The following is a 23,010-nucleotide window of genomic DNA, read 5'->3' on the forward strand; positions in this document are numbered from 1 at the left end:
TATAGATACATGCAAATATACGTATGCTTTTATGTGAAATATATATATATGCTTTTATATGCTTTTGTTTGAAGTAAAATGAGATTTTATGTTGTTCATGCCTTTAGCATGATAATTATGAACGTGGGTGAAACGGAAACAAATAAATTCAGATGGAAAAAAAGGAAGAAAGGAGCGGGAAGTAGGGAACGAAACTAATTCTTGTTTCATGCTTTAAAAAAAAATTTTTTTTTCATCTCTCCCTATGCTATGCGTAAAAAAATTTCGAACATAGAACTTTACTGTATTAATCCAGAACAACAACATAAATAGCAATAATGGTTTTAATTCTGGCACAAGTCCAACAATTTCGGCGTAGGGAATAAGTCAATTATATTGATCCCAGAGTTAAATTGGTAACTTATTTTATCGATCCAGAAAGGATGAACGGTTAAGTCGACCTCTGTAGAATTTGAACTCAGAGCATAAAGACGGACGAAACGCCGCTAACAATTCTGCCAGCTCGCCGCTTTAATTTCCAGCAGCAGCAGCAACTATATAGCTTCGTTTACTGTCGGCACAAGGCCTGAAATTCTTGTGGGGATAGGGATAGTCGATTGCATCGATCCTAGTGCTTATTTTATCGACCCCCCCCCCAAACGTCTGTGAGTGAACTCAGAATCTAAAAGGCCAGCAGAAATACCCAAAGAATTTTGTCTGGTGTTTAAATAATAATAATTGTCCTAATTTAGGCAGAAAACTAGCACCTTTAGAAGGTGGGGTTAGTTGACTCGTACTTGGCTTGTACATTATTTTGTTGACCGTAAAGGGCTGAAAATCATAATTAACTTCGACAGAATATGAAACAAGATGTAAAAACCAGATCAAAACACCGTAGGAACTTTACCCTCCCCCCCCCCAGACACACCCGACGCTCTTCTATTAATCCAATGCCCCCGTAGAAGCAACAATGACTGTCTCGAAAAATGACTCAGGAATAACAATTTGAGGTGGCGGGTATCTAACTGATTACATTGACCCCGGTACTTGACGGATAGTTTTTTTGTTTTTTTTTGTATCCAGTTCAGATGGAAGAAAGACAAAGCTAACCTAGGTGGGATTCGAACTGAGAAACTTAAGTTGTAATAAAAACAAAATAAAAGGAAAGCACATTTACCTCTGTTTGAAGTTTGTAAAAGGTATCCACTCTCTTTTCCGCTTTGTTTTGTTTGTCGTCTGTCGTTTGTCATTTGTCGTTGTCTGTCATATGTCATTTCTCTTCTGATAACATACTAAAAATTTTTTTTACTTTTTCCTTTTTTCTTTTCCTTCTTTATAACTTGGTAGCGGAGGAGGTGATGGCAGTGGTGGTGGTGGCGATAATAGTGGTGGTGATGGGGATTATATGTACGGGAGGCGGAGGCGGTTGCGATGGGGAAAGACAGCAACTTTTGGTATCGTAGTTTAAATATCTATCCATCGTAACATCTTTGCGGTGTTGTTGCTACTGCTGCTGCCGCGGCTGCTGCTGCTATTGTTTGGTGTCGTTAATGGTTCCTTTCCCTGCTCAGCCCTGATCGAGCAGATCTATGACCAAGTACGTTCCTTTCGTGACCATTACGTCTATGTATGTATGTATGTATGTATGTATGTATGTATGTATGTATGGACGTACCGTACGTATGTATGTATGTATGTATGTATGTATGTATCTATCTATCTATCTATCTATCTATCTATCTATCTATATATCTATCTATCTATCTATCTATCTATCTATCTATCTATCTATCTATCTATCTATCTATATATATATATATATATATATATATGAAACGTCTAGTTAGAATAGAGGCACCTGACGAAGGATTAATTCCAAGTGGCTATCTGTTTTCCTATGTGTTCGTTCCGTTGTCTGTAGTTTATTGTTCTAACGTCCTGTACCCTGATATGCATATATATTCTTTGTATTATATATATATATATATATATATATGTATGTATATATAAGGGACGAGATAGATAATTGTATTGTTCAATGTGTATTTTATTTTTAAGAGGTATAGGAATGATTTAAGCTAGATTGGGTAACTATTTTTAATCCGTCGATCAGCACTTTGTGTTTCCCTCATTCACTTGTTGCTTTTGTTGATATTCATAAGGTATAATCAAAGGCGTTCCAGCTTTGGCCGTCCACACTTTTTTTTTCTTTGTTTCAAAGACTATCCTGAACTATGGGTGACTATTTTCTTTTAAGAGACTAAAATCTGATTTGAGGGAGATTTCCATATTGACCGGCCAAGTAGAGAGCTCCTCTTTGGCTCGAAATACTTAGTTGTGGTGGTGGTGGTGGTGGCGATCGTAGTAGTAGTAGTAGTAGTAGTAGTAGTTTTGTCCCAGATCAGCCCTGGTCGAGTATACCTAATAATTAAAAATGCTCCAGAAGTGACCTTTTCGTCCTTGTTTTCTTTTTATCTTTTTTCTTCTTCTTCTTCCGAACAATGCATCCAATGCGTCCTTCCCCTTTTTGAAAACGGTAAGGCACGCGATCTCAAACGAAATGTGTGGCTGCTATTTCTAACAGGTTTGTCGCACGACCTCGTGGATGAGGCTCCTGCGTTCGTTCACTCGTTGGAGATGTTGTTGAAGGTGGCGGCGGCGGCGGGGATGGTGATGCTACTGCAGGTAGTGGTGGTGATAGTGGTTATAGTTGTGGTGGCGGCAATGGCGGTGGAGGTCGTGGGGGAGTTGTTGGAGTGGAGGTGGTGGTGATAGACTAGAGGTAGGATGATGGTATTGGTTATGTTGGTGGTGGTAGTGATGTAGGAGAAGGTGATGGCGAAGATGGCGGTGCGATTATTTCGATTCCGATGCTTCGTCTCTCCCAGTTTCCTCTTGTTTCTCCTCCTCCTCTTCTTACTCCTCCTTCTACTCCATGTTCCCTCCCCTTACTTTCCTTCCACTTTCTCGTATATAAATATTCTTCTGCAGAGAAAGTTCGGGCAGTCTTGAAGACTGTAAGTTTGAATAGTTTGTGGAGTTCTGTGCAAAAGGAAGAATTTAATTGCAGATCTTTTGGGAAAGGAAGTTTGGTGTACACTATAAGTAAACATCTGTTCTGTCAGTTTATATATATATTTATACACACACACACACACACACACACACACACACACACACACACACACACACACACACACACACACACACACATATATATATATATATATATAAATATCGCCATCCGTTAGAGAAAAAATTTGTAGTTTGGAATCAGTAGTTCTTTGACTGCTATTTCTAAATTCTCAGTATGTTGGAGAAGCAACTCATGCTAATCCCTGTATATTTATGATATATATATATATATATATATATATATATATATATATATATATATATATATATATATATATATTTAATCCTTTATATTGAACACTCAATATTTCATCTATTCAATAAGACATATTCCATATATTCAATAAGACATTCAATACTTTATTTCATTGTACCATCCATTTTTATTTTATATTATATATTGTATATTCCATATTCTATATCCCACATTGGTTTTGCAGGAATATAAATAAAACATAAAAAACAGTGTTGGAACTCTTTTAAACAAAATAATATATTCCTCTATACACAATCATACAAAACCCCTTTTTTTGTATTTATTTTTACTCGCATATATATATATATATATATATATATATATATATATATATATATATATATATATATATATATATAATGTACATATGTTTGTGTGTAGAGATAGAGGAGCGCGGGAGAGATACATATATAATATTTATACACGCAATTATATATACATACATATGCGCGCGTGCGTCTATGTCATGTAACTGTGTATATATATGTATATATATATATATAGAGAGAGAGAGGGGGGCAAGGAGGAAGCGTAGTCGTATGCACGAAGTCGTATGCACGAAGTCGTATGCACGCGCGCACGCTCACAGACACATACCTACACACACGTATTGTCAGAGAGAGAGAATGGGAGTTTGTGAGAGCGACAGAAAGCGACTGTGTGTGTGTGTGTGTGTGTGTGTGTGAGAGAGAGAGAGAGAGAGAGAGAGAGAGAGAGAGAGAGAGAGAGAGGGAGGGAGAGAGAGGGAGGGAGAGAGGGAGTGAGAGAGAGGATTTATTTAGAGGGCAAGACAAATAAAACTAGGAGCGGTAGGAATAGTTTTGTATTATAATATACATAAAGCGAGTGTGTGTGTGTATGCGAGAGATGGTGTTAGTGAGAAAGTGCGAACAAGGCCTGCGATGGAGGCTCAGAACAAGAGCGGGGCGGGTAGAGATGGTTGGATGGGAAGGAGGAGGAGGAGGAGGACGAGAGACAAGGGAAAAAGACAAGCGATAAGACGACGATTGCCGTTACTGTATTCGAAGTGATGTTGGACAGTTGAAGATTGTTGTTGGTGATGTTGCTGGTGGTGGTGGTGGTGATAGTGGTGGCGGTTTGGTGGTAGTGGTGGTGGTGCTGCTGGGGGTCTGGTGCTGGTGGCGGTGGCGCCGGTGTCGGCCTTCATCGAGCTGTCCTATGATCAAATTTATTTCCAGCTCTGAGCATCCCTTCATAATGAATCTAGAGCCACATTATTCAGTACACTTTATTGTTTTTTGTTTGTTTTGTGCTTTTGTTTTACAAGATGGTACAGATTGATGCGAGGGAAGAAGCGTTTATGTTAAGCACAAGCGACCACATAAAGGCTTCTTCATTGCTTCATACTCATGCTTTATTTTACTGGTACCACACTTACGGTTAGAAATAGTGGTGATGGTGGTGGTGGTGGCGGTGGTAGTGGTGGTGGTGGTATTTTGGGTTCGTAGTGGTTATGGTGGTGGTAGAAGCAACGGTTAGAAACAGTGGTGATGGTGGTGGGGTGGGGGTGGGGCTGCGGTGGTGGTGGTGGTGGTGATGGCGGCGGCGGTGGTGGTAGAAGCAGCGGTGCTGAATGTTTAAGGTGTTGGAAGCAGTGTTAGTGGTGATATTGAGGATGGCTGTGGCGGTTACAGTAGTGGTGTAGATGGTGATGCAGATGGTGGTAGTATTGGTGCTGAAGAGGAAGCTGGTGGTTGCGCTGGTAGTAATACTGTTGGTGATGGTGGTGGTGGTGGTGGTGGCGGTTGTGACGGTAGTGGTGTTGGTGGTGGTTGTGATGATTGTGGTGTAGGTAATGGTTGTGCTAGAGCAGGCGTTGATGGTGGAGCTGGAAGCAGCGATAGTAATAGCAGTGTTGTTGTTGGTGGTGCCAGTGGTGATGGTGGTAAGTGATGCTGCTGATGATGATGGCACTTGTGTTGGTTATGGTGGTGATGTTGCTGCTGCTGATGATGTTAGAACCGTTGCCCTAGAAATAGACGGCATTGGCAGTCTAAAAGAAAAATTAAGGGTACGTTTGTGGCTGTTAAGGATATAATCTCGTTAAAAAGTGACATTAGGACTATAACTTTTGTTGTTTAATCCAGCTCGGTTCTGATCGAGGGCATCCTATAATCAGAGACAATTTCTGTCGGAACCACCCGTATCGTCTTCAGATATAATCTATCAAGGACTACAATATATAATGCGCCCTTCCTTTTTATTCTTGGTTAGCCGTATGTTATCCCATTTCATTATCTACGACTATATTGTCATTGTCCTTGTTTAGAACCAGGTCAGTCCCGATTCGCATTCCAATCATGATTCACCCGCATTTGTCAGCATCCGATGTATGCTATCTTTTTTTTTTTTAAGACAGTAGGGAAGGAGCTTGTTAAATTTCTTCCGAGCACTTGAAGTATTTTTTTACAGCTACATCAAATTTCTAACGAAAATAAAATATAATAGAATGAATGCGAATTTCATCAGCAACATACAAAAATACATTTCTTTTTTCTTTTTGTTTGAAAAGAATCATGTGAAAATTTGAAAATACTCAAGCTTTTGAGAGAAAATAAACAAGATCTGTAAGGAGTGCTTTGGAGGAGATTTGGCTATTGTTTCTTGCAAGCCAAATAATCATGTTGTGTCTTCCTTACCGCCTAATTGATTCATAGAACTAATTCAGCGATTCTTAGGATTTTGGCCATTGCTACACATTCTGAAAATTCTATACTCCTTTTGCTTGTGGTGTTGGTGATGTTTTCACTCGGGTTGGACCTGATCGAGCTGTTCTATGACGAAAGACATCTCAGCTTTTACCATCCCATCACAATGCACTTGGAGCAGTGATTCATGGATCTTTTTTGTTTAGCTGCCACTTTTCAATTTCTTCAATTTTTGTTCCAATCAATTTTATATTTGACATGTTGATATAGTTTTGTACGGTAATCATTGAAAGGAAATTCATTTTCGCCATAAATCAACAAATACAAAGTTAATAGTTTTTAAAGTTTGCAAATTTTACGTAATTTTAGCCAATCGAAAGCTGCATACATACAGTACCTGTTTCGATAAGTAATAAGCCAAGCTGTTACGGAGCTACTTACCCATGTGGTCAATTTTCGCTTATTAAATACTTAAAACACAGGTGGTCGTGAGTTGTGCAAAAAATAACAGCTAAACAGGCCTTAACTCACGCACCAATTTCTTAATTTTGCTTTTGCATAATCGTATGAATTCCCGTGTGTAGATTATAAATTTGCAAAATTTTTCGCAAAAATTCCATAAAATAAAAAAGTTATGAGGAGTTACATAACTGGAAAAACTCAACTATCTCCTGAGATTCAGCGTGGGAAATTACATCAATACACCAAATTTTAAAATTTTCCTTAAACTTAAAAATGTCCACAAGTGTAGCAAAACAGAAAAGATCCAGATTTTGTTGTTAAAATTTAAGTGTAGTAAATTGGTTATAATTCTACAATACGCAAAATATGTCAACAATCTTTTTATACAGTTTTTAATAATATTTAATTATAAAAAATATGATTTTTTAAACTCCAAATGGTTATGGGGATCCACCAATGTAAAATAGGAATCCAAGGGGCCCATAGTTAAAAACAGTTGAGAAACTCTAATCTAGAGTCACATTATATGTACCCTTCACCGCCTCGCTGGTTCGTAAAATAGTTCAACAATTCTTAATATTTTGATCATTGCAGTTGCTACATACACTGGAAAAGTTATAATTCTCCATGATTCATATATGAATATATATATATATATATATATATAGGGAGAATTCACAAAAAAAAAAGCAAAAGACGAAGACAGGTGGTGTAGAAAATTCAAACAGATGTATTAGTATAACGCTCAGGAATTGAAAACGTCTTTAACTTTTCGAGCCTACGCTCTTCCACAGAAAGGAACACAGAAGGAAACGAGGAGAGAAACAAGCAGAGAAAAAATGTGTGTAGTGGTTAGCGATCTATCATGGCGAATGCCGGACAGAAGAGTCACACAGGAACATCCAAACATCCAGAGTAGGAAGAAACAACAAAAGGAAAGAACAGAAAGTACAGGAAAGTTAAGAAAGTATATATATATATATATATATATATATATATATATATATATATATATATATATATATATATATATATATATATATATATATATATATATATATATATATATATATATATAAATCTTAATGGATCTTTGTGGTTATCGTCATTGCATGTCGAATCTAGTGGCTGTGTGGTAAGTAGCTTGCTTACCAACCACATGGTTCCTGTTTCAGTCTCACTGCGTGGCATCTTGGGCAAGTGTCTTCTACTATAATCTCCGGCCGACCAAAGCCTTGTGAGTTGATTTGGTAGAGAAAAACTGAAAGAATCTCCTCGAATATATATACATATTTATATGTGTATGTGAGTGTATATTTTTGTGTGTCTGTGTTTGTCACCCCAACATCGCTTGACAACTGATACTGGTGTGTTTACGTCCACGTAATCTAGCGGTTCGGCAAAAGAGACCAATAGAATAAGTATTAGGCTTACAAAGAATAAGTCCTGGGATCGATTTGCTCGACTAAAGGCAGTGCTCCAGCATGGCCAGTCAAATGACTTAAACAAATAAAAGAATAAAAGAATGTTATTTTTGACGCTGAATCCGAATTTATTAATAAAAAGCAATCATCCAAAAATTTAATAAAATTAACATGCGATGCATTTGTTTGGGAAATATTCCAGTTTTTCAAATACGTGCCGTGCACCCCTAAAGGTGAACTATCCATATGGGAAACAAATCTTTCCAGATTAATTTCAGGCGGGTTTGTAAGTTTGAAACTTAAATCTAAGAAAAAAGAAGAAAGTGTACGGAGTATACGCATTTAGTATTTCTTTTTCTTACACATGAAGATCTAAGAATTTTATTCATTGATGCGCCATATTGTATAACATAATCATGAGTTTACATTTTTAACATTTAAGAAACTATTTCAACAGTAAAACATTTTACTTTCGCGATGCAAGCTAGAGTCGACATCCGTAAATTGAGATCTGTTGGTCTAGGGTGGGGCGAAATAATATTCCAAATAGCATTGGTCCAAACCTGTCATACTTTTTGGACTGGCTGACATAGTTTCATGGCCTTGGTGTAGCCATGTTGTTATCGAACAAATAGGTGCGCCTTCCTTTTCTCTGTGTGTGTGTGTGTGTGTGTGTGTGTGCATATATATTTGAAAGTACACATATGTATACACACAGACACACATATATATGTGTGTGCATGTGTATATATAAATGTGTGAGTGTAGATGCATATATATATATATATATATATATATATATATATATATATATATATAGATTCATAAATTCACACACGCACACACACTCACATACGCAGAGACATGTGTGTGTATGTGTGTGTGTGTGTGTGTGTGTGTGTGTGTGTGTGTGCGCGCGCGTATTCAAGATTTAAGGCGAAAATATATCAGAAAGCAAAATGCAATTATTAGTTTAAAGTTCAATAACAGATGAAGAAAGTGAAAGTATTTTAAAATTCGGGGTTTAAGCTCTTCAGAATGTTAGATATAAAAAGTAAGGAAGGCGCGTTGAGGTAGAAAAACTTGTTTAATATAAAATATGGTTTGTTCTTTGTCAAGTCGTGTTTGTAATAGCAGAGTTCGAATAACCGGAAGGGACCTAGAAGAAATGGGTTCTTATTCGTAAAAGAGCAATCGGGGAGGAAATTGTGAAGGAAATTATGCATGTGCACGTTTTATTGTGCGTATAGTTGTAAACCCAGTATATAGACTATTATGTATGGGTGTACAGTCATGACATGCGTGTGTGTAGATGTGTGTACAAGTCTGTATGTGTTTAGTGTCTATATAGTAACCAAATAGTAATTAAGACTAGCTCTACTTGAGAAGGGGAGATAATCGAAAATTTTCCAAAGCTGTCGTGCCATTAAGGAAAAGGACTGGTCTATTGTCTGGAGATAAGAGGACAGTCGTGGAAGCGTGTTTCTGGTTCAATTGCCTTCATCAGCACGACAATTACCCGACTTTATCTCCAGCAATCAAAGGACTTTGACGAGTCATGGGACAAACTGAAGCCTGGGGGACTTTCTGACTGGCACACCTAACGAAAATTTAGTTGTGCGACCAGCCTGATGATGATACATATCTCACACGGCCCGCTTCTCGAAAAAGGTTGATCATAACTGAGTTAGATTTACGCAAAAATAACGAGTAGAAAAACATACATGGCTTAGGTTATTTGTATACTTGAAAGAAAAATGAGCTAAGAGAAATAACTCAGAGGGACCAGCAGACGTATTTGAACAATATCTACTACATATGTGGGAAATTCTGTCTGTGGGTGTATTTGTGGAGTAATTACCAAACTCCTCCTACATCGTTTTATCGATTTTGATGAGACTTAACACGTGAGAACACACGTCTGGAAATCTCATGGCATACTCAGATCGTTGAAAAAAATCGATAATAGGGCCCCTGGAAGAGATCCTTATATATATCAAATATATTTTATTTTAAAAACCAAGGGAAATAACCCATTTGCCCCTGGAAGGGATCCTTGTATATAGCCAAGGGAAATAATTCATTTATTTTCCTAAATTATTTGGTATAAATCAAATTGAGTATGCTTATTTCTTAGCATTTGAACTGTTAGAGTTATTTTCACAATTTATCCAGTACAACCCTTAAACAAGTAAATTACATTTTCGTAAACAACAGATCCACTTATTTCGATTAGTGACTTATTCACGAATATACCAACACTAGCGCTCCTGAGGGTAATATTCTCTGGGAACGCACAAAAGCCCTTTTCAGAGTTATTTACTTTGAATTGTTATTATCTCATATCTGATTAGCCTGTTATTACGTAACATGCTTCACGATTTTTGTATACATACTTTATTAGTATTTCCTCCTATATACTCTGGGAACGCATTAAAGCCCTTTTATTTGAATACTTACTATCGGGTAACTAATTTCATGTTATTACACAACTGATTTCACAATTTGGGTATACATTACTTATTGGGAATTCCTAAAAACAAGATCCTGTGTAAAACGGTTCGGTATTCTCTGTAAATGCACAAAAACCGTTTTAAGGGCTGCATACTTTGTATTGTTGTTATTGGATTAGCGAAACAATTATGAGAACGGAACCAAAGGATAAGCCCCGCTTTCCCGGGAATTACCGGGTACATCAGCTAGTAGACAAATAAAGGTATATCAAATATCATACAACATAAATTCTTGATTTATAAAAATTATCTCCACCTCTAAGGGACGTATCATAATTACCAAATGGTAATTAAGACCAGCTTCATGCATACATATATCTTCCTTGTCTTAGTTCCTTCTGTACAGTTGGCCAGTACATCGGGTAGCATGACGTCTCTAATCTTTCCTGTTTTGAGCATTGTTGCCTGCATTTTTTCAGGTGATGCTAAGTTGCTTCAGATCTTCTTTGAAGGTGACGTGCCATGTCCTCTTGGGTCTACCGTTCTTTCTTCGCTCCTCTGCACGTACCCATTGTATAGATATCTTGGGTATTCGATCTTCTCGTAGTTGGAAAATATGACCTGCAAGTCTCACTTTTTTCCCTCGCAGGCTGAGTTCCTCAGGAATTCAGAGTTTAGAAATAATTAAAATCTAAAAAAGAAAGAAAAAAAAATATTAATACCTATCGGCCGCAGGAATCTGCGATAAATTTATATATATATTAGCCAGAAAAATCTGCGATGTACTGAGTGCGCGATAGGTGAACCATGATATGTCAAGGGATTACTGTATGTATGTATGTATGTATATGTGAATTCACGTGCATGTTTGTTCCTCGCCACTACTGCTGATTTTTTGTCTACAGTCCCAAAACATTGCGGTTCGGCAAAACGAAATCGACAGAAAAAGTAGTAGACTTTAAAAATGAGTATTGGTGTCGATTTGTTCCATTAAAATTCTTCAAGGTGTTGCACCGGCATGGTTGCAGTCTGATGACAAAAGCAAATAAAAAACTGAGCTGTGTGTGTGTGTGTGTGACAGAGCGTGCGTGTGTTTGTGCGCGTGCGTGCATGAGAGAGAAGGAGGGGGAGAGAGAGAGGGAGAAAGAGAGAGAGAGAGAACACGTGTGGACGTTCCTGAGCTTCAAAACGTGTTGGCAGCATCAGTGGTAGTCAGACATACACAAACACAGGCAGACAGACAAGACAAACACGCTGCCGATTTCCCAAAAGACACACCGACCGACATCTAAATAGGTTGACAAGAGAGGGAGCGGGTAGAAAACGCAGGGGGTGGGGGGTTAATGGATCGACAAGCTTGCTCACTGGGAATCGACAGAAATACACGCGGTCTGATTAAGAGATGTATGTATTTTATGTGTTGCTATCTAAATACTTATCTTTAAGTAGAAACACATGCGTGTACGCACACATGTATACGTACATAGCCGCATACAATAATTGTATGTAGGTTAATACATACACACTCATACACAGACACATTCACATATATATCCCACAAACATTTTTACATTTATATTTGCTTAATTATATGTCTATGCCTGCCTGTCTGTCTGTCTCTCTTTGTCGCGCTCTCTGTCTATCTATATACATGCATGCATATATAAACACACACACACACATATATATGCAGGCGTGGCTGTGTAGGAGGACGCTTGCTTCCCAACCACATGGTTCCGGGGTTTCAGTTCCACTGTGTGGCACCTTGGGCAGGTGTCTTCTACTATAGCCTCGAGCCGACCAAGGACTTATGAGTGGATTTGGTAGACGGAAACTGAAAGAAGGCCGTCGTCTTCTACTATCTATGTGTGTGTCACTTTGTGTCTGTGTTTGTCCCCCCACCCCGTCACCGCTTGACAACCGGTGTTCGTGTGTTTACGTCCCCTGGATTTAGTTAATCTCATTCGCAAAATGAGCCCCCTTTAATTTTACTCAGATTGCTTTCAATTTTGGTGTATCGATACAACTCTGAATTTTGATTACGATCAACCAATTACTTTATCTCGTAAATTGAAGAATCTGATGTTATTTGGAATTAAATTTGGGAAATCTGGGTAATTTTAGCCAATCAACAGACAGTATGGCAATAGCAGCTTGTTACCATGACAACTGCACGCTGTGTGTTTCACTTCATCTGTGTCTTTGCCGCACGTCATCAATAGCGTGAAACGCCGTCTTTGTGACTCGGATGTTAAATCACTATGGCCAGTATTGTCAACCTTTAGGGACTCATTGACTCAGATAGCTGGATTTATGATTTCACAAGGTTAATTCTATTCATAGTCATTTAAATTAGGAGTATTTCTTAAACCGTTAACTTCACATTTCTTTTTTCATCGGACAAATTCTTTGTTGACCAGTGTTATTCTTGTCGTAGTTTACAAATCCAAACATGAAAACGTCACTCAACTAACTTTGGAGCTTTGGGACAGACGCCCCCTTTTCACACACACACACACACACACACACACACACACACACACACACACACACACACACACACACACACACACACAAATATATATAAATTACAAATTTGCACGAAGCGTAAGGAACCATAAAAGTATACACCTGCTAGAAATAAGAGCTAAAGTCTTAATTAAACCACCGTACAGCACCAAGATAACAGAGATAAACAGTAGTGACATCTTATTTCAAATCTTAGTGTTTGAATGTTTTGCTTATAATTTTTCTGCACCATATGTTCTGTTTTTGGCACAAAACAAAACCTGTTGCACTGTTGAATTTTTACTGGGTAGTTCATACTGAAGAGGCTCAAGGATTAAATTTCCAAAAGCCGAAATCCGGGTATGGGGATGTCCTAAACTGCATAATCTTGTATAGTTGTGCTTTTGAATGTTTTAATTCTTATCCGTGTCCTCGCCTACTGTTATTTTTCTGTTATCTTGGTGCTGTACGGTGGTTTAATTAAGACTTTAGCTATTTTTTCTAGCAGGTGTATGCTTTTAAGCATCCTTACGCTTCCTGACAGATCAGACGGGACATTAATGACTGCTATAAAGCAGAAAAGTATACTAGCCCTTATATATTTAATACTCAATATTTCATATATTCAATACTTCATTCGATACTTCATTTCATTTTACTATTTATATTATATATTCCATATTCTATATCCCACATTAATTTTATAAGAATATAAATAAAACATAAAAAACAGACAGAGTTGGAACTCTTTATATATATATATATATATATATATATATATATATATTACTCTTTACTCTTTACTCTTTTACATGTTTCAGTCATTTGACTGCGGCCATGCTGGAGCACCGCCTTTAGTCGAATCAAATCGACCCCAGGACTTATTCCTTGTAAGCCTAGTACTTATTCTATCGGTCACTTTTTGCCGAACCGCTAAGTTACGGGGACGTAAACACACCAGCATCGGTTGTCAAGCGATGGTGGGAGGACAAACACAGACACACAGACACACACACACACACACACACACACACACACACATATATATATATATATATATATATATATATATATATATATATATACATACATATATACGACGGGCTTCTTTCAGTTTCCGTCTACCAAATCCACTCAGAAGGCTTTAGTCGGCCCGAGGCTATAGTAGAAGACACTTGCCCAAGGTGCCACGCAGTGGGACTGAACCCGGAACCATGTGGTTGGTAAGCAAGCTACTTACCACACAGCCACTCCTGCGCCTATAAAAAATTATATGTATATATATTGTCGGTCAGCTGAGGCTTTGTGCTTCTGGTCAGCAAGCTTGATGACTTTCTTGTTAGTAATATGACATAATTAGGATTATGCTACTCAACAACACATTCCCGTACATACATTCAAGCACACACACACACACACACACACTCTCATATTCTACTATAATATGTGTGTATAGACAGATGGTTTGTTAAAAGCTGTCATAATTGCTTGAAATCTCTAGTTAATTACATTAAATAAAAAAAAAGATTGAATCTCTCCCTATACATGGAAACACGTGTGTTTTATGTTTATATTTTCAACAAACGAGTATCAAAACTGAGCAACATTTACACCCATCATACTGTTATTCCTTTATTTATTTACTTATTCATTTTGTTTATTTATTTATTTATTTATTTATTGTTGATTTATTTATATTTTTTATTAATGTAGAGTTTCTTCCATTTAATAACAATCATATTCTAACAGACTTCATAAAGCTCTTAATTGAATATGTTTGAAACAGAAGTTGGTGGCATAATATGTACTGAAGAGGAAATGTTTAGATTCTCACATTTTGACACCTAACTTATTAAATTACCAGATGGTATTTGATTTAATGAGTCAAAGATTGTAAATTGATTAATATTTTACACTTGATAATGAATAAAACATCAATGATTAACTTTAAGAAAGAGTGACAGACACGAAACATTAAATAATTTTTAGAAAATTATTAAATATGAAGAGTCGGTAATGCAGCGTGAACTACATGGGCCTGAATTTAACAATGAAGACATTTTTCTGGACGTGTTTCGGGCTTATTCGATCTCTTTAGCAAAACATAAATACAGCTATAAGTAGCTCGCAATATTCAGGATTAAAAAAAACACTTACAGAAAACCGTTGCAGGCGGAACTTCTATGATATTACTTACTGCATTAAAGATACTTACTACGGGTGGGGACTAACACAAAATTAGGTGTTAGTCCCCAAATCAATCTTTATATCGTAAACGTAATTATGTTTATTTTAGATCGTTTTTGAAGAACTGAGAAATTTGCAAACGAAAATAGGACTGAACCCGGAACCATATGGTTGGGAAGCCAGCTTCTTACCACACAGCCACTCCTGCGCCTATTGTGTGTGAAAGTCAATTACATCGACCTCAGTACTTGATCGGTTCTTTATTTCATCGACCCCGAGAGAGTACTGTTATTGGTGTTGCTTCAATTGGTATAGCTGTTGCTGGCGTTGTTTCAATCATCGTCATCATCGTCGTCGTTATCGTCGTCGTCGTCGTCATCATCATCATCATCATCATCATCATCATCATCATCATCATCATCAAGAAGGCGAGTTGGCAGGACCGTTTGGGATTTTTTGCGGAGGGTTAAAGTGGTAACAAAAACAGGAAAGTAAGAACAAAGCAGTAAAAACAAAGGGTGAGGACTGTTAAGCCAAGACGATGTGAAGTGGTGAACGCTGGAAAAACGAGCTTTGAGAAGAGACAAGCAAAAGCACGTCTTTTCTTTAGGAAGGAAATGGAAGAAAGGAAGATGGATAGCCGTTGGCCACGTGTGAGCAACGAGAGAGAGTCAAGGAGGAAGAGTGTCGTTTCTCTATTTGTTTCTTTCGTTGTTCCCAAAAAAAGTTCGTTTTCTATGTTTTTTGTTTTTTATGTTCTCGTTTTTCATTTGTTTACGTTTTTGTTTTTTATGTCCTGTGGCCATATATGTTCACGTTTCTCATTTTGTTGGCGTTTTTTTGATGCCCTGTACCCATATATGCATCTATATACACATATATATGTAGGTATGTACATATATGTATGTATATATGCATATATTTATATATATATATATATATATATATATATATATATATATATATATATATATATATTTATATATATATATATATATATGTGTGTGTGTGTGTGTGTGTGTGTGTGTATGTATGTATGTATGTATATATTGGCAAAATTAATACATGTCACGAAGGTACAGAGGGTACTGACTATGACCGGTTTTGCTAAAGATGAGGCTTAAAATTACTCAAGTTGCTAATAATACGACACATTTATAAATGTAAATAAACAAAATTTATTATACGTTATACAAACAAAAGAAAGGCCATTGGTTTTGAGACAAAACAACACGTGTGTATAAGTAATGCGATGGAAAACGTCCTGAAGGGCTGGAAAGATGGAGGGTACTGCAAAAGGTGAAAAAAATGAAAGGTACGAACCAAATGTAGAAAGTACAGAACGAGAGAGGCTAGGAGGAGAATGACTGAACAAGTCAGTGATCAAGCGAAAAAAGAAAGCTGAAAGTAGAATGATCACGGGTCACGTGGTAGTGGGAGAGAGAGAGAGAGAGAGAGAGAGAGAGAGAGAGAGAGAGAGAGAGAGAGAGAGAGAGAGAGAGAGAGAGAGAAAACAACGTTGCCGGGCTCATGCGTTATATATTGTATGGCATAGGCTCAGAGAAGTTAGGGCAGCATCCATGAAATTTCCGGGGCTGGAAATCAGGTAGTAGGTAATCATCAAAACGGAGACCAGCTCCGAATGTTTTAAACTAAGTTGTCTTCACTAAAGGTACCCAAGGGGCTGGAGAAGGTGGCAAATGATGTGACGAATTAAATATACTTCATTAAAATTGAAAAGTTTTCCTATAACACCCTTCACACGATTTGCGTCTTCCAATTTTCACTCAGAAGACTTTGGTAAACTGGGGTTATGGTAGAAGACACTTATCCAATACGCCATGCAGAGAGTACGAATCCAAAAGTATGCAGTTACGAGATTAGCTTTTTATTAACAGAGCTGTACCTGCGCCAATATAGTTGATTGTATCCACTTTGCATGTGTCTACGCTTGGAAATGAGAATCCAACCAGAAAAGAGGAAGTGCTCTGTGAGACTTGGAAACATGTTTTTTTTTATTAGACATGCGCCATACATACATACATACATACATACATACATACATACATACATACATACATACATACATGCATATACATATACATATATATATATATATTGAACACTATTCAATTTTTTTTCTCCGTGTTTTTCTCCTTGTCTCCGTATTCTTTCTGTTGAAGAGCGTAGCTCGAAACGTCAAAGACTTTCCGTATTCCCGAGCGTCATACTAATATATACTTTTGTTATTTACACAACCTGTCCTCGTCTGTTGTTATTTTTTTGTATATTCTCCCATATATATATATATATATATATATATATATATATATATATATATATATATATATATATATACGTATGATATGTACACATATATATATACGCACACACATGCACACACATGCACACACATATATATATATATACACATATATACATACACATACATACAAACACACACACACACACTCATACGATGTCCTTTTCAGTTTCCATTTACCAAATTCTCTCACAAGGTTTTGGTCGTCCCGAGGTCATAGTAGAAAGCACTTGCCCATGGTGTCACGCTGTGAGAATGAACCCGGAACCATTTGGTTGGGAAGCAAACTTCCTACCACGCAGCCACGCCTATATATATAGGTGCACGCGTATGCGAGTGCGCGCGCTTGCGTGTGTGTTCATATATATATATATATATATAAAAGGATGAGATAAAAATTTCAAGGTTGGGAATAGTTTTCAGAACATTTATAAAGAGGTCTTACAGCTGTTTCTGGAATATTTTATATATCCCTTCACCAGAGACGGTACTAGAAAATGTTTAAGTAAAAGTTATTAATAGAGAAGATATGAAACACAGAGTGAAGTGTAGGAATGAAAACAGACGTGATACAAACACACACACACACACACACACACACACACAGATATATATACTTTATTGGAACTGAATTTTTACATCAGGATTCAAATTTCATGTCACTGTGATCTTGAGAGAAATAGTCAGAAGATCGCAATGACATAAAATTAGACTCACAAGATCAATCCAGTTTTAATATATTATGTATTCTACAATATGTATTGGACACCCTTCCTTCATGGAGTAACGTGTATATATTTTATTAGAAACGGAACCATTTTGAAACATGCCACTGAATTTCGCTTTCGCTGTTGTGGTTGCTCAAACAATCGTTCGAACGATCGGAATCTAGAAACTAGGTGTTATGATTTAACAAGTTTCAGTTTCTAACACACACACACACGCACACACACACACACACACACACACGCACACACACATACACACACGTACACACTCTCACACACACGCACATATTTATGTATATGTATACATATATATATATATATATATATATATATATATATATATATATATATATATATATATATATATATATATATTTATACTATTTGCTTTTTATATGCTTTTATTCCTAGTCTGAACTTCCATTCCTATATTTATGCAGCTGCGTGTGTGTGAGTGTGTGTGAGTGTGTGTGCATGCGTGTGAGATCATGATTTATTTGCTTTATCCTTCTCTCGAACTCACCATGCGTCTTATTATTCCTCCCCTTCTCATCATGTCTTAACCGGTTTTCCTATCATGCCTGGTACACTTTCTTATGCACACACTCGCGCACATATGGACATATGTGCATGCTCTTGCGTGCTCTTACATATATTATACAACGCCGTTGTCTGTTTTTGTGGGTGTTTATATTCATGTGTAACATTTATAGACCAAGCTTCTTCAAGTTGACAATGCAAACATTATGTTATGGCTGATATCTGAGGAAGATAATTATTCGAAATTGTCTTTAAAATCTTGATAAAAAGGCATAGATTATAAATGAATTACAAAAACAGTCTTGTTATAAGATGCACAAATAGTTAAACTTCATCTTATCTCTATAACGTCCTCATTAATGCAATATTTACATGCATGCATGCATATACATACATGCATGCAAACATAGCCATATGGTTGAGAAGCTTGTTTCCCAACCATGCAATCTTGTGTTCAGGGTCACTGCATGGCACTTTGGGTGAGCGTTTTTCTGCAATAGCCTCGGGCCAACGAATGCTTTGTGAATGGATTTGGTAGATGGAAACTGAAAGAAGCTTATAGTATATGTGTGTGTGTGTGTGGGGGGGAGTGTTTGTGTGTGTTTGTATTTGTTCCCTCCACAGTTTTGACAACTGGTGTTGGTTTGTTTATGTCTCCGTAACTTAGCGGTCTGACAATAAACACCAATAGAATAAGTACCAAACTTCATAAAAAAAAAAAATAAGCACTCGGGTCGATTAGTTCAACTAAAATTTCAAGGTGGTGCCCCAGCTTGGCCTCAACCCAATGACTGAAACAGGCAAAAGAAAAAGATAACCATACATATGTATATATATATATATATATATATATATATATATACTTACATACACTTATCCAGTCATTTTTACGCAATTATTACAAAATAGCTAATTATATCCCTCAGTTAGGTCTACAACTAAGATAGAAATATACTGAGACAAACTTCACTGAGAGCTAAACTATTTCATGACAAAACAATTACGCCAACAAGTAACAGATGTTGAATGTAAGAGAAGGGATGGTGATTATAAAATTAAGGACAAGTCTGCACAAATAACAGTAACACACATGTTGACACCACGTATGTGAAAACAGACCACACTCCGCATGCTACTTTGTTATCTTGCAGTAAGGTTGACCATCTACATCAAGCTTCCTGCGTTAAAACAGCAGCTATTTTAAAAAATATGATATAAAAAGAGAACAGAATATAAACATAAAACGTATTCTTAATGAAATTATCGAGAAATGTTTATTATATTTTGAAAACTTCGGCTCGAAGACAAACTATGGATCTTTTCTGTTTGGTTGCACCTGTGGAAGTTTCAAAGTTTAGTGAACATTTTAAAATTTGGTGTATTGATGTAATTTTCCACGCTGAATATCGGGTGATATTTAATTTCTTCCAGAAATAATTTTTTAAAAGAAGTTTGATCATTTTTAACCAATCAAAAAACAGGATTTGGAAGCTGTCATCTTGTGCGTGACAGCACGTGTTGTCAACCGTAAACAAATGAAATATTGGCGGGGTAAAATCTGGCAGGGTAAAATCTTTCTAGGTCCTATTTCATCTCCTTTTTCTTTCTTTCTTTCTTTCTTTCCTTCTTTCTTTCTTTCTTTCTTTCTTTCTTTCTTTCTTTCTCTCACTCTCTCTCTCCCACTCTCTCTCTTTCTCTCTCTCTTTCTCTCTCTCTCTCTCTCTCTCTGTGCTACAAACGGATAAACTGTACTCAATATGTTAAAGCAGAACATATATACTTATTTGTTATTTAACTGTAAATTTACATAGTGATTCAACGACTCAGTGTTTCGCCTGTTGCACTTAACGAAATTCATGAGTGTAATGCTCGAAACTCACGGCCCTTGAGTTACTTTACAGCTAAATATTAAGACAGAAAGAGGGATGGAAGGGAAAAATTATAGCAAATATATAAGATCTAGGTAGTTTATCGATAACTACCTAATTCTGTATCGCTGTATCTATTTCTCTGTCCCACCGGCGAATTTTTTTTTCCTACGAGTGTTCCGGACCCCAGTAATGAACTCATTTGCATACAGCCAGTCAGAGCTCACCTTGAAAATCCACATACTGTGTACTACTACAGTACAGCCAGTCAGGCATAGAATGGTGTATGCCACTCTGTGAGTACAGCATAGCAGGTCTCACATAAGCAGCACATTCCGTGTCCCTCCACCAAATACATAGATCAATTGAGCACCATTTTAATGAAGCTAACATTAGGTACCTATGTTCAGACTGAGATTAGTGATACTTCATGTACCCATTGATACATGCAAGGAAGGCGCAATACGACACCACGCCATATTGATTACGATGTTTCCAGATCAACACCAACATTTAAAATTAGAAATGCACAAAATCAATCAAAAAGTTAGGAAACTACACTCATTTACATTTTGCAGTAAATTATGCAAATTGGCAACACTTATGGCATCATCGGTGAGCAGCTCTCCATTCACTTTATACACTAAATTTCACATTTGTCACCCCTATTAACCCGTGTAGAACAGTTAGATTTTGCTATAACGTACATTTTGTATAGAACTCAACCAGAGTATTTTCGTGACTAGGTGGCCACTAGTTTGATTGTTGAGCTCTGATTGGCTGTATGCAAATGAGTTCATAACTGGGGTCTGGAACTCTCTTGTGAAAAAATAACTATGAGTAACTATGTGTAAATAGCTTAAGATATCTAAATGGCTGACAGATGGACAGATAAATGCCTGATTGTATAGGGGAAGAAGAAAGAAAGAAAGAAGGAAAGAAAGAAAGAAGGAAAGAAAGAAAGAAAGAAAGAAAGGATGAATGAAAGATAGAAGGAAAAGAAGAGAAAAGAAGAAAGGACAAGAAATGAAAAGAAAAGAAGGGGAAATATGGGTGGGTGAATGGACGATTAGATGGATAGATAAATAGATAAGTAGGTAGCGAGATGGTTTGGTAGATATATAGATAGATAGCTAGACAGATATCTATACACAGACATAACAGAAGTAAAGAGACACCCCTTAAAATAGACACCCCTTAAAATAGACACCCCTTAAAATAGACACCCCTTAAAATAGACACCCTTTAAAATAGACACCCCTTAAAAGTTTATTTTAACTTGAAAAGGTTTATATTTTTATTGACATTTTCATGTTTCAGGTTCTGTTTGTGACTGTTTAATCATGTACAAAATAAGTTTTGGAACTGTCTGATTTTTCAAAGAGGTCATATTGTGTGTCAATCTGAAGGTGGACTTAGCCTAAAATCACAGAAAACTTTGGGATCCTTCCTACTAAAGCTAATAGAGTGATTGTGCAATTCACCAGAGAGGGAAGGAGTCCACATCACCTCGTCCAGGTCGACCAGTGCCCTCTGGCAGGACCCTTCACTTTGTTAAGAGAAGTGTGGAGAATAATCCTCTCTATAAGTTCAGTCCCAGAACAGCTGTCAGGTATCTCCACAAACTTGGTTACAATGGCAGAGCAGCAAGAAGGGAGCCACTTCTTCGACCAGCCAATATCAAGTGGAGAAAAGATTGGGCCAGTGAGATGGCGGAGAGACCATAATAAGTAATAGATAATTTGAATGTATAATTTCAGATTTAGATGAGTTTTAAGGATTACAAAGGTGTCTGTTTACTTCTGTCATGTGTGTGTGTACAGAGTGAGATAGATAGATAGAAAGATAGATAGATAGCTAAATAGATGGATAGATTAGATAGATAGATAGATAGATAGATAGATAGATAGATAGATAGCTAGCTAAATAAATGGATAGATAGATAGATAGCTAAATAGATAGATAGATAGATAGATAGATAGATAGATAGATAGATAGATAGATAGATAGATAGATAGATAGATCTAACTAGAGTACTAGTGTATGGAGAAAAACATTTATACTGAGCGCATGAATAGTCAAATAGGAAGATGGACAGACGAACAAATAGATAAAATTGTCAGAGAACAGTTATTCGACACTTGTAACAAATTATTCCTTTGTGCTATTAAGTATTTCCTGTTTCAGTTTTCACCTCTTATTTCTCAATCTCTTTCTCTTTCAATTCTCTTTCGATATCACTCTCGTTTCTCTTTTTTCTTTCCCCCACTTTCTCTCTCTCTTTCCTCACTTTCTCCCTCTCTCTCTGTCTCACCAGTCTCCTCTCTCACTCTCACTATTTCTTTCTCTCAATTTTCCTCCTCTCCTTCTACTATCATTAAGATATTAATCCTTCAACTCGTATCCTACATCCGACATGAGCGAATCACATAAACACACACACACAGGCACACACGTATGGACGCACTCATATACATT

At 36.8% G+C, this 23,010-nt stretch overlaps 1 protein-coding gene and 1 long non-coding RNA gene across 5 annotated transcripts in view; one reads left to right on the plus strand and one right to left on the minus strand.

The window, feature by feature from the left end:
* The window catches only part of LOC106882802 (cubilin), a 110,103-nt gene extending 108,647 nt beyond the window's left edge, over positions 1 to 1,456 (minus strand). For 2 of the 4 annotated variants that reach the window (XM_089355030.1, XM_089355031.1), the window contains exon 1: positions 1,157 to 1,456. The gene's annotated coding sequence lies outside the window, so the exon portion shown is untranslated. The remainder of the gene's footprint in view (positions 1 to 1,156) is intronic. The other 2 variants (XM_089355032.1, XM_089355033.1) reach the window with 2 other exon arrangements.
* LOC149134627 (uncharacterized) overlaps positions 1,443 to 23,010 on the plus strand; it is a 42,788-nt gene continuing 21,220 nt past the window's right edge. Inside the window, exon 1 of the long non-coding RNA XR_016242569.1 lies at positions 1,443 to 1,576. This is a non-coding gene — a long non-coding RNA (uncharacterized LOC149134627). The remainder of the gene's footprint in view (positions 1,577 to 23,010) is intronic.

Source organism: Octopus bimaculoides, chromosome 7 (genome assembly GCF_046866305.1).
Source record: "Octopus bimaculoides isolate indiv1 chromosome 7, ASM4686630v1, whole genome shotgun sequence".
Lineage (NCBI taxonomy): Eukaryota > Metazoa > Mollusca > Cephalopoda > Octopoda > Octopodidae > Octopus > Octopus bimaculoides.